Here is an 11,746-nt window from a genome sequence, read left to right as displayed (position 1 = left end):
AGCCCAGCCAGCGACTGCAGAGGAAATCTGCAGCCTGTGCTTGGAGCACATTAATAACATGACGAGTGACCTTTCTGGAGACAAGAAATGCGTGGAATTGATTGTCCTACCCAGGAGCTGGGCAGAGCTATAGATCGGTTATTTTCAGCCCAATCTTTGTTGTGGTCACATCTTTGGCCAGTCTAGGCTCAGTGTGGGTATAGTTTAGTCTGGTTAAATCCAAATACAGCCGAGGAACGAGAACAATGCCTTGGTGTGGCTGCCAAAGGTGCAGCTGCTGGTGGCCATGCTGGAGCTTCTACATTGCAGAGCTGCTCCTAAAGAAGAGTTTATAAGGGCTCTGTTGTCCTTAAAGCTGCAGATTCTCATTTTTCTAGCTTTTATTTCTGTTTATTTATTTCTATTTATATATATTTACATACATACATGTGTGATATTTTGTTGTGAGCTGACAGAACAATGACAATTCAATCCCTGGAAATTTTTAGTGTTTTGGTTACTTCATAATTTATCAGGGAATAAAAATCCCACAGTCCAATGTCCTCCTTACTTAGAATTAATCCCAAGGGTATCTCTGTGGTTGTGACAACCTGGAGGTCCCAAATCTGAGACAACCTCTTGGTGGGTTTCTCCAGCCTGAGGATTGGGAGTTCTCCTCAGTTTTACTTGGAAATCAGAGAGGTTCCCCTGGGTTATACCACCAAAAACCCATCCTCTTTAGGCATTTCTTTACCTACCCCATGCCATAAACTTCCAGGACAAACCAAGAAGGTTAATTCAGGGAGCAAACAACTGGCCTGAAACCCTGCAGGTAATTTTCCAGCTGGGTCTCCTGCGTGAGGGCAGGGAATTGCCTGGTACCCAGGAGTGGGGTGGATGTCTGCTTCCTGCCTGTATGCAGGAGTAATATCCAGAATCCATTAGAGGGATGCCTAATCATCTTAACCTGTCAGATCCCAACCACCCTCTTTTAAGAGCCAATTTGTTTTTCTGCCAGATCGATGTTCTTATCTGTAATTGCACAGGCCATGAATGGCACCCAATAACCAGTTAATATTCAGTTCCATTCCACAGCAGGGTGGGGAGCAGGGAAATGTCTTAATTTAAACATTTATTGTACAACTGTGAAAATGTCCTAAGTGAAATTAATTGAAGCTCGGGGAGAATAACTTATAAATCACCTTGTCTGGCTTGCATAAAATGATATAAGGATATGCTGGATTCTTATCGTGGGGCTCTGTGGAGCTGCAGAAAGCTTTAACCCTGAGGTTACTGCTGTTATTCCAGCTCCAAGATGGGAGAAATCTGACTCCTACAGGTTATGTGATAAAGGCAGGGCTGATCTAATTAATAATAAGCCACCAATTTTTACTGTTGCTCCTCAAGAGTGGCTCGTGCCAGCCAATTTGAGTGTGGTGTCGATACCCTCGGCCATCCCTGCCTTCTTCAGCAGCACTTTGAAAAGGGGGAAAAACCCATCAGATTGTGCTTTTCACGGGACAAAAACCACCAGAAAGTGGGAAAAAAAACCAACCCCAGTGCCATCAGCAGAGTGGGATATAAACAGTACTGGCTCAAGCACAAGCTGGAAATTAGGAAGGGTAAGGGGGGGATTTGAAGAGCACATCGAGACGCAAACAACGCACAGAGAATTTATTGATTTGCGAGGAGCAGTGGGACTGGGAGGGAAAGAGTTGTTACACTTGAGGGAGGCTTGAAGAACACTTCAGGAAAAGCACAGTGTTGCAGGGAAATAAATGCCCTATCTCCCTATTAACTCTTGGAGGGAAGCACTGATGGAGCTCTGAGCACACACCTGGAATTTGTGAGAGACACGGCTGAGCTGTTGACAGGGGGAAAAGAAAGAAGTGATAATCCTGCTCAGATCAGCTGCTCCATAGGCAACCTGCCCCTTTGGAGATGTTCCTCCTGCATGCTGCAAATCAGCAAGGCTTAATTAAATGGAGGTTATTGAGAATAGACTTCAGGCAAAAACTCCTGGATATGAGACAGGTGAGCCAGAGCAGCTCCTGGAGGGGACAGCACATCTCTGTAACAGACACGGGGAGCAGGTCAGCAAACCAGGGGGTAAAGGAGGACTGGGTGCCAGAATTCATGTGGACACGCAGAAAGTTTTGGGATAAAGTCTCTGCCAAGGGGTGCTAAGGAAGCCAAGGACCCAAGGGCTGGCTGGTAAAGCCCTGGTGTGGTTTAGGTGGGAGGAAAAAGCCCTTCCCGTCCCTACAGCACCCCAAGATGGGAGTAAATATTCCTCTTTCAACTCAAAAATTACTGCTGTGCCCAGGGTTTTGTAGATGCTTGAATGTATTTATTATTGAGTTGGGAGAGCAGAAAAACAAGGCAGGAGAAGTGAAAAATAAGGCAGGAAAAGCCATTCTGGAGCTAAGCTGGAGGTGGCTGAATGGTTTTAATGGAACCCTGCATAGTCAAAGGGAAATCTTGAGGGGCTGCATGGAAATTCCCTGCTGGCAACTCCAAGGGGACTCTTCAAAGGAATATTTGGACAGCCCATATCTATCTAAGTTATCGCCAAAGGGGGAAAAAAAAGAGGTCTGTGAGTGAACAGTTCAATGGTATCACTGTTCAGGCTGCAGCAGTGGCTAAAAAACCCCAGTGAAGTGGTAGGAAAACCCCACCAACTTGCATGGAACATGATATTGAAAATATAAGATATTATATCAGTGTCCCGTGGTATTGGTCACTCCTAAGCAAGGGGGACAGGGAATAAATAGAAACAGCTGGGAGACGGACAACAGAAGTAATTAGAGGCCTGCAAAAGTGCTCAAAAGAATAATTTCTTGAAAGAGATTGTTCAGATGAGAGAACATAGGAGTAAATAATAAAAGGAGCAGGGAAGGTGAATTGCAGTACATTGAAAATGCTTAGAAAGAACTGGGTTTTGTACAGTTGACAAAAACCTGTGGAGCTCTTTGTCTCTTGACGTGGTTGAGGCCAGGAATCTGGTGGGATTGAAAAATTCATTGAACATTTGTACAGTGAATGGAAACATCTGCAGTGAAATGGGTGGGATGCTATTCTTAGCAAAGAACCAGCACCAACCCTCCTACTTCAGGGCATAGTTTAAATAGTGGCTGAGGAAAGGGGAGGGAAGAAAATTCCTCATTAAAGGTTTTCCCTTGCGATCCAGGAGGAGATAGGCACCAAAAAAAAAAAAAAAAAAAAAAAAAAATTTGATTATCACTGCAATAGGTTTGGCATTGCCTTAAATAAATATTTCAACACGTAGTTTTTATTACAGCCTGTAGTTTTTTTTATGATGGTTTATTGCCATGTTATCTGAATTTTTTGCGAAAGGGAGTTTAAGAGGGAATTGAAATTCCTCCTTGTTGCAATATGGCATCATCAATGCACAGCTGTACACAGGTGCTGGAGGCAGTGGTGGAACGAGTTTATTACACTCAATTAAAATTTATTGCACAGGTAAGTTTAGGTGCTAAAACTAAAAAAGATTTTTTTTGTGGTGTTCCTTAATAGGGAGGAAGAGACTCCTGCATAGTTTGCATAGGTGGGAAAGCACTGAAAATAAGGATGAATTTTGATTTATGGTAGAGGGTTTTTTTTTTTTAAATTATTATTAATTTTTAATTGAGAGGAAGTTCATCTTCAGCTGGGATGGAGGGCAGGGCAGAGAAGAGGTGCCCTGGGGCAGGGCTGGGGGTCCCAGGGCAGGGCACTTGTTGTGCTTTGCCCCCAGAGCCCCTCAACACTGGCAGGTGCCTCATCCCAGGGCAGGGGCTCAGCCCAGCTTTCCTCTGTGCCCCTGGATCCCTTCACAAAAGCGTCAAAGAAAACCTGGGGAGCCCAAAATTCACCGGCCAAAAATTCATCCCCAGGGAAGAAAAGAAAGCAGAACAAAACAGCAAAGCCCCAGCCCAGGGTTTTCAGACAAGCTGGGGCTTGGTGACACAGGCAGTAAATTTGACAGCTTCTTGCCACCTCCTCCTGGTGGGATTTACTTTGAACTTTTCAATATAAACAGGGCTAAAACTGGGCTCAGGTAGGGCTTTTATGGCCAAGCTTTGCAACTTCCCTGCAAGCCGCAGGACAGGGCACTGGGACAGTCCCAACCACCTTCCCCCGGTGCAAAATCATTATTAAACCACTGAAAATGCACATGCACAGAGCAGAATCAGATCTCTGACTCAAAAGCAGACACAAAACTCAGAAAGAAGGGAAGCAAAGCATCCTATCAGAGCAGAAAATATGTCAGGCAAAAGAGTTTTGCTGCGTTCTTCAGCTGAGATAAATAAGCATGTATGTGTGTATATATTTATCTACATTTATATTTATAGCGGGCTGCACAGGGAAATTTTGTTCTGTTTTGAAACCCAGATCAGTGCAACAGGAAAATAAAATGCTGAGCCACCACACAAACCTCTTGTCTCTCTTTTCTGTGTTAACTCTTGCTCACAGAGAATAGCATTTTGTTTCCTACTGTCGAGGCAGCAGCAACTAAAGTGAATGTTCATATGTGTGGTGAGGCATTTGTCCCTGGAAAAATAACATCTCTTCTTCTATTAACGTTTTAATTAATCCCTTTTAGTTATGAAATGTAACTTTACATTACATAAAAAAAAATTACATGCAGTCTCTTAATCTGCTAATCCTTTCTCCAGACAAGCTGGTTCTTTTTAAATCAACTGCCATTTTATCAACCCAATGGAGCAGAGATCCGGACTCAACTCTATTCAACAATACATTCTTTTCATGAGAGACTGGCCTAGCTAATATGACACCACAAAGGGCTTGAGGAATTCCAAATACCCAGCTCTTTGGATTAAAAGCATAATAATCCCATGCAGTTTTTTGTTCAGAATTGATAGAATGGTTGTATAGTGAGTCACACTTGTTTGAACTTATCAAAGTAACAATATATCAAGCATTTCGTAGGATGATATTTTATTTTCTCAGGTTGATTCAACTTCTTTCAAGTTTTTTGTTTTTTGTTTTTTTTTTTTTTTTGGTTGGTTTTTTTTTGGTTATGGGTTGGTTTTTTTTTTTTGGTAAGCAAGTAATAATGACTGCCAAATGCCCCTGCAGTTAAACAATTAAAACCTATAATTAAGCACAGAATCTGATAGCTGCAGTTTCACGGCCGGGTTTCTGTACAGTTTTTATATAGACATGAGCACTGTTTGTGCAGCACTCAGCGTGTAAAAGCTCTTTAGGCTGCTGTGACTCCTTCCCTTGGCCATGGGCATGACTTTGCCCTGTTTCCAGATCTGGGAGCCAAAGCAGGACAGCTTTAGTGTGTCAACGAGCCCCTTGGGAGGTGGCAAACGAGGCTGCCGGGATGAGCGGCCCAGTAGCCTCAATAAACTCCCGTGTGGAGCTGCAGCCCTGCGGAGACTCCTCAGGGCATCCCCTCCCTCTCTGCTCGGGATGCAGCGAGGCTGAGCCCCCAGTTTGCTCTCAGACAGGTTTCTGAGCTTGCCAAAACAATCATCAGTGGCAATTACCAACAGAAAGGCTCCTCAGAGGGAGCTGAGGCGGCCGTGGCCGTGGCGCGGCTCTTGTTGGGGGAACGGGTGTTTTCATGGCTAACGTGGTTCCTGCCCGAGCCAGGAGGACTGGGAGCACATCTGGAGGAGTTGATGGGCTGGACCTGCACTCCAGCTACCATGGGAAGAGGCATCACAGCTGGGAATGTGTGATAGGCTCCAGAGAGCGGCCTTAGCAGGGAACACCTTGGCTGTCACTCTCCAGTTTCCCAGGAGAGCAGGGAACAGATATTCCCTTTACCCCAAACGTCACAGGACACTGCAGTTCCAGTATTCCCATCCCTGGAAGTGTCCAAAGCCAGGCTGGATGTTCAAGGCCAACCTGGCCTGGTGGAAGGTGTCCCTGCCCGCAGCAGGGTTGGAATGAGATGGATTTTAAGGTCCCATCCAACCCAACCCATTCCAGGGTTTTCACACTGGTCACAGCCACGTACACAAACCACGATCCCCAATCCAACATCTCCCCAAAGCAGCAGTGTGGGAGAACCTCCTCTTCTTCTCATGGGGCAGCCACAATTCCCTGTGATGAATCAAAACATCCAGAACTTGTCTGGCCAGTGGGGCTGAGCTGGAAGTGCTGACTGGAGCCTGGCAAAATCCACGGAGCCTCCAGGGATGCTCCTTCACTCGCTGGCCTCCACAGTTTCTGTAAAAACCAGGGCTGAGAGAACCCTCCCGTGCTGTTGCCATCCTCCCCACGCCCTGCTGGAGGAGCAGAAATGTCTTGTGGCTGGGCTGGTGAGTCCTCAGCCATGTCCCTGCAGAGAACACAGAACTTCCTTTATTTTATTTATGTTTTTGTTTTCATTGTCATAACTCTTCCCTCGAGTTCCCACCCCTCCTACTCCATATGGCATCTCACAAGGGAACAATAGAGAGCTCTTCAGGGGTTCCTACTATAACTCTTCAGAAGCAAAGGGTTCTCCGAGGAGCTGGTTGGATTTTTCATCCCAATTATTTCAATATTTCTACTGAATTTCAAAACTAAATGCATTCACAGCAGAATTGGCAGCGCTCAGGCGAATATTTTTCATTTTTACTTTCGACCAACTGTGGAGTTTACCAGAACATTTTGAAATTTGATTCCCCTTGCCAGTGCCTGCTGTAAAGAAGGGAAATTTGGGAAGGATGGTGGCAGAAATGTTTGCTAATTTCCCTCTTTCTTCTCTTTTCAGTTTGGGGTCCGACCCCAAAACCAGCGAGCCACCTCCCCGGGCTAGAGGAATAAAAGTGTTAACGAGGAAGCAAACACAATTTAAAACTTCAGCTCTGAAAAGGAAAAAAAAACCCAAAAAAACCTAAGAAAAAGGAAAAAAGCAAGAACAGCCGAGATTTTTCAGGCCAGACAAGTTCTCCTTCCCTTGGCCAGGGGAATATTGTTTGCATGCCTCCTTCAGGGAGGGCTTGGTCCCTCCATGCTCCTCCAGTGCCCCTTTAAACAAACACCTCCCAACACTGCAGCTATAAATAGCACCGAGGTGGAAATGGCTGGGTAGGTTTCTATGCCCTCCTTTGTGTTCCCATTTTTCAAGCACACCAACCTTCTCCCCTTTCCCCTCCTCTCCCCTTCCCTCCACAATGTGTGGTTATATATAGAATATTTATAATAGTTCCCTATTTCCAAGCAATTTTCACCACTGCCACACAGCAGGAAGAAATTGAGAAATTGCTGGTTGTTTATTTATTTATTTCTCCGTGGCAATGTGCACTTAATCCTGCAGAGTGTGGCAAAATATTCTGTCTGGATGGTGTGGATGGAAACATATCCAGCCTGTAGATAGATGGATTCATGTTTGTGTGTGCTTTTTAAATGCAGACCACATTGATTGCAATGTGGAACTCATAAAGATGGGAGATACTCTTATCTCTGCAGGAAATAAAGGGGTTTTTGGGGGAATATTTATGGGCAAGATGTTGCCCAGCTCATCCACCCCATTATTCACTCAAAGGCAGGGGGGGTGCACTTGGGGGTTAAAGGTTTGCTGGGAAGGAAGGGAATGCCAGACCAGGGACAAAGATCCCACTGCTGTCCCAAAATCCTTGGATCAGAGAATAGCTGGGGTTGGAAGGGACCTCTGGACATCACTCAGAGCCACCCCCATGCCCAGGTAGGTGACCCAGGAACGTGCCCAGGTGATTTTGGGATGTCTCCAGACAAGGACACTCCACACCCTCCCTGGGCAGCTGCTCCAGGGCTCTGCCACCTCCGTGGGAAGAGCTTCTTCCTCGTGTTGAGGTGGAACTTGTTGTGTTTTATTTTGTGGCCACTGCTCCTCATCCTGTCACACTGAGCAGAGCCCAGCCCCATCCTCCAGCAGCCCTTGGAGATATTTCCATGTCACTGAAAGCCAGAGGGGAATATTGGGGGAATATCAATGTGCACTGAGGCCCCCCTCCCACCCTTCCCTTGGCATCTGCTGTTGGCAACTCTTAATGGGATACAGGGCTTAATGACTAATTACTGCCCAGCCCTATTAGTGATCCTTCCTCCTTGCCAAGGGAGAGGGGAAGGGGCTTAAGGGGATCACAGTTCTGATTCCATGGCAGAAGCTGAGGATTCCTGAGGTCTGGGTCTCAGGTTTGGGTGGCTCCAGGGTCCAAGGCAGGCCCGGATGGTGCTGGCACTGTTTGAAGGGTATGGGAAAAGAAATAAAATTCCTATCGTGGATCTTGGCTCCTTCAGCACAAAGTTCATTCACTTCAGGTTTGCTTCTCACTCAAGACCTCCCCTGCCCACCAAAAAAGAGAGAAGGGTCAGGTGTTTTCATTTTTGAAATCAAGCCCAGTGGGGTAGAAAAAGGGGAGGAGAAAGGGGAAGGGCAAAACTTGAGTCAGGACTTAAGGCAGTCCTGGAGTTGGATTTATCCTGGGTCCAGTGGCCTTGTGTGCTTTTCAAGAGCTGGGTGAAACCCTCGGAGGGTTTGTCTGTAAAATCAGCTGTGTTTGGTTCAAGGTCCTTGTCACCAGCTTCCAGCCCTTAGCAGGAGCCAGGAGCTGATGCTCAGAGCTCCAGAAGAATGCCAGCAATGCCTTCACAGCTCCCCAGAACGTGCCATTAACTACTGGTGACCTGAGTTCTCCTCGTTGCCAGCTCAGGTGGGCCTTTCTTCTATTTATTAATGTACATGCACTTAAAATTCCTTTCTATCAATGGCCTTTGTAACCTCTTGTGGAGCTGAGTTCCCCAAATTCACTGTGGCCTGTGTGACAGCCAGGTGTGGCTTTTACAAGAGGTTTGGTGGGGTTTTTTTCTAATTCAAAGCAAGAATTTTTTAGGGCTGGGACTTCCCCGCTGCACGGAGAACATGAAATATGTAATAGAACAGTAGCAGGTTTTGAGCTATTTTTTTCTTGATTGCAGTTGACAAGTCCTGTCTATCAGCTTAGGGAAATGAAAAAGAGCAAGCATCCATCTCAGCCCTTCCTTCCATCGGTATCAGGCAGCATCTGAGGGGATCAGAGCCCCAAGAACGCGCACGGGCCGTGGGAGGGATTGCAGCCAGCGGGCGACACCGGCAGCATCCGCGCTGCCCCGAGCCCTCGGAGGGGCGAGCAGAACGCGGGGCTGCTGCCGTGGGCTCCCTGGAATGCCGTGGGAGCCCTTGCTGGGAACGCAGGGCTGCCGAGGTGGGCGCCGAGCAATGCGGAGCGAGGGAGCCGCGGTGACAAAGGCAGGGCTGGGGGCGGGGAGCAGGGTGCCGGAATTAAAACACAGATTAAGCTCCCGGTATGTTTTGCTCTCGCTCCTGAAGTATCTGTCTCATGCTGTTCCCCTCTTAATCTGTCAGTTACAATTAATAGCTGATCAGAGCAGCGCTTTAATGAGTCAGCCGGATTGTTTGCATAAACAGTTGCCAGGCTGATGGAACCAGCAGCGGGTTGATGCTGGATCCTCCCTCCACCTGCGCGCTCCCCTCGCTCCCACCCTCCTTCCTGCCCCAAGGGCACCTGAACAGGCTCAGGTTGCTGTTTGAAGTGTCTCCCCATCCCTGCAGCGTCCTTCCCTTCACCCTTTTCCTTTCTTCCCACCAGCCAGACGAGATTTGGTGGCTTCAGGTGTAATTCGCAAGCAGGGCTTAGGCTCGGTACTGCCTTTTAGGCGGGGTGTGAATTATTGAGCTCGGTTTCTCACCTCCCAGTGCCCTTATCACGATCGTAACAGTAAAAGCTGTACAGGAAGAGCCCAGTGCCCAGCACAACTCAGGAGATTAAATTCAAACGCTTTTCGGGGTGCGCCGACAGATTTACGACTTAAATGTTTTGCTTTGAAATTATTTCAGGCATTTCATATCAAGGTGATAGTTTGGCCTGAAAAACAAATGTTTGCAGTCTCATTCATTAATTACTATTATGAGAGAGCCGAGCTCAGAGCTTTATAGGTTCCGATCCAAATCTGTTTCCCTTGGCCTCAGCTCAGCACTATAAAAATGACTTTCCATCTCTGCAGTGCCTTTTCCTGCGGCATTCGGCAAGCCCTCGATAGAAATTAATTAACCCACAATGCGAATTTGCTAAAGCTGGGAAAAGAACTCCTGACTCTTCCAAAGGTGTTGCTTTGCATGGAGGTCTGGGCAGAAGGCAATCCCTGATGGCGCTGCCATGCTGGAAAATGCACCTTTTGGAAGGGTTTTTACTAATGCTGTGTGGGCAAAGTGAGCATTCAATATTATTCTCTTCCACAGATGGAGAAAACAGTCACCAAGTGACTAAATAATTTGCTTGTAGTCACAGGGAGAAGAACACAGTGTTCCTCAGCCGAGCCACGTGGCTTTCTTGTTCCTCTCCTGCACTCTCCACATGGATTGGGGAATCTAAAGGTTTGGATCCCTGTCTTTTGCAAAAGGGAAAGATCTGTGCCTCTTTTGAGAGCCTGCAATTCCCTTTCAGCGAGCTGTGTTCATGTCCTGGCTAAATTTCAATTTGCCAAGGTATTTTTGCTTTTTCTAAAATTACGCTCTCGCCGTGCACAACTCTTCCTCCCTGCCAGGTTCAAGTTCATGTTAAATGTTATGGGTTTTAAGAGGCTGTAGCATTCCACCATCCAAAGATCTGCTTCGTAAAGTTTAGATTCCTGTGTTAAATCCAGGTGAGAGAGTCTGAGATGGCTGTGGAGCCACGGAACTGCCACCAAGCCACTGTCTTGTCCGTGTCAATTTTATTTTTATTATTATTGGTACCAGTAATAAACCTGTTGCAGTTGTTATGTGATAGCACCTCCAAAGTTCTTTTTGAGTGTGGTACCTTAGAGGATTTTTAATTTTGATTTTTTTTTTTTCATACAAACCTCTAATTGAAGTTTTACTATGGTTCCGACTACTTACAAAAACATGAAATTGTGTTTTATCCAAGTTTGGGATTTCTTTTTTAATGTAAGAACACACTTATAGGCAGCAGCTGAGATCATTCCCCCCTTTTGTGGATATATTCCAGTGATAAATACAAGATGGGGAGGTGATTCCTTCTGGAGGATTTATTGCCTGAATAAACGAAGCCCAGGAGGGTGACACCCACAGTGGTGCTGGGCTGAGAGGACAACGGGAATTTTGTGCTCACAGAATCCCAGACTGGTTTAGGATGGAAAAGACCTCAAAAATCATCGATTTCCAACTTGCTGCCATGGCCAGGGATATCTCGATGTTTTAGGATGTGCTGAAACCTCTGTTTTGGGCCGGCCTCGCTGTTGGTACCTCTCCCCTTCATCATCATCATCACGCTCACCCCTGCTCTCCTTCACACACGTGCCTGCTCAAATCTTCCCTGGCCCTGTGAAAGCCGCTGCTCCAGCAGAGAAACAACCTCGTGTATTCTTGAGAGAGCTTCCCCACCGCTCCAGCCTCCAGCTGGGAGCAGCCACCAAGATTTTTCCAGGGAGAAAAACCCGAAGGGGAAAATCAGGTCCAGGCTCCCCGGCGCTGCAGTGGGATGGAGGCAGCGTGGGAAGGGTTAAGGATTACCGGGGCTGGATATGACAGGCTGATGTGCTTTCCAGGTAATCAGGATAAACCGAAGCTCATTATAAAAGGGATGAGCTTGAGCCGTCTGTAAAATACGAGTACCTCGAGCAGGGGGGGCTCGGTTCTTGGAGAGCAGCGGCAGCCGGGGCAGGAGGCAAAGCCGGAGGGTTCGTTCCTCCCAGTCAATAGGTCTGGGGCCGGCTCCTGCTCCTTCCTTGGGTCTTTGCGGGGCTGCGGTGGGGAATCGAT

The 11,746-nt window shown here is 46.9% G+C and overlaps 1 long non-coding RNA gene across 5 annotated transcripts in view; it reads left to right on the top strand.

The window, feature by feature from the left end:
• Positions 1–8,380: 8,380 nt before the first annotated feature.
• Positions 8,381–11,746, top strand: part of LOC138098352 (uncharacterized) — a 29,667-nt gene continuing 26,301 nt past the window's right edge. For all 5 annotated transcript variants that reach the window (XR_011146600.1, XR_011146597.1, XR_011146596.1 and 2 more), the window contains exon 1: positions 8,381–8,639. This is a non-coding gene — a long non-coding RNA (uncharacterized lncRNA). The remainder of the gene's footprint in view (positions 8,640–11,746) is intronic.

This window comes from Aphelocoma coerulescens, chromosome 24 (assembly GCF_041296385.1).
Source record: "Aphelocoma coerulescens isolate FSJ_1873_10779 chromosome 24, UR_Acoe_1.0, whole genome shotgun sequence".
In the NCBI taxonomy this organism is placed as follows: domain Eukaryota; kingdom Metazoa; phylum Chordata; class Aves; order Passeriformes; family Corvidae; genus Aphelocoma; species Aphelocoma coerulescens.
Note: the sequence above shows the minus strand (reverse complement) of the source record. Positions and strands in the feature narration are given on the sequence as shown.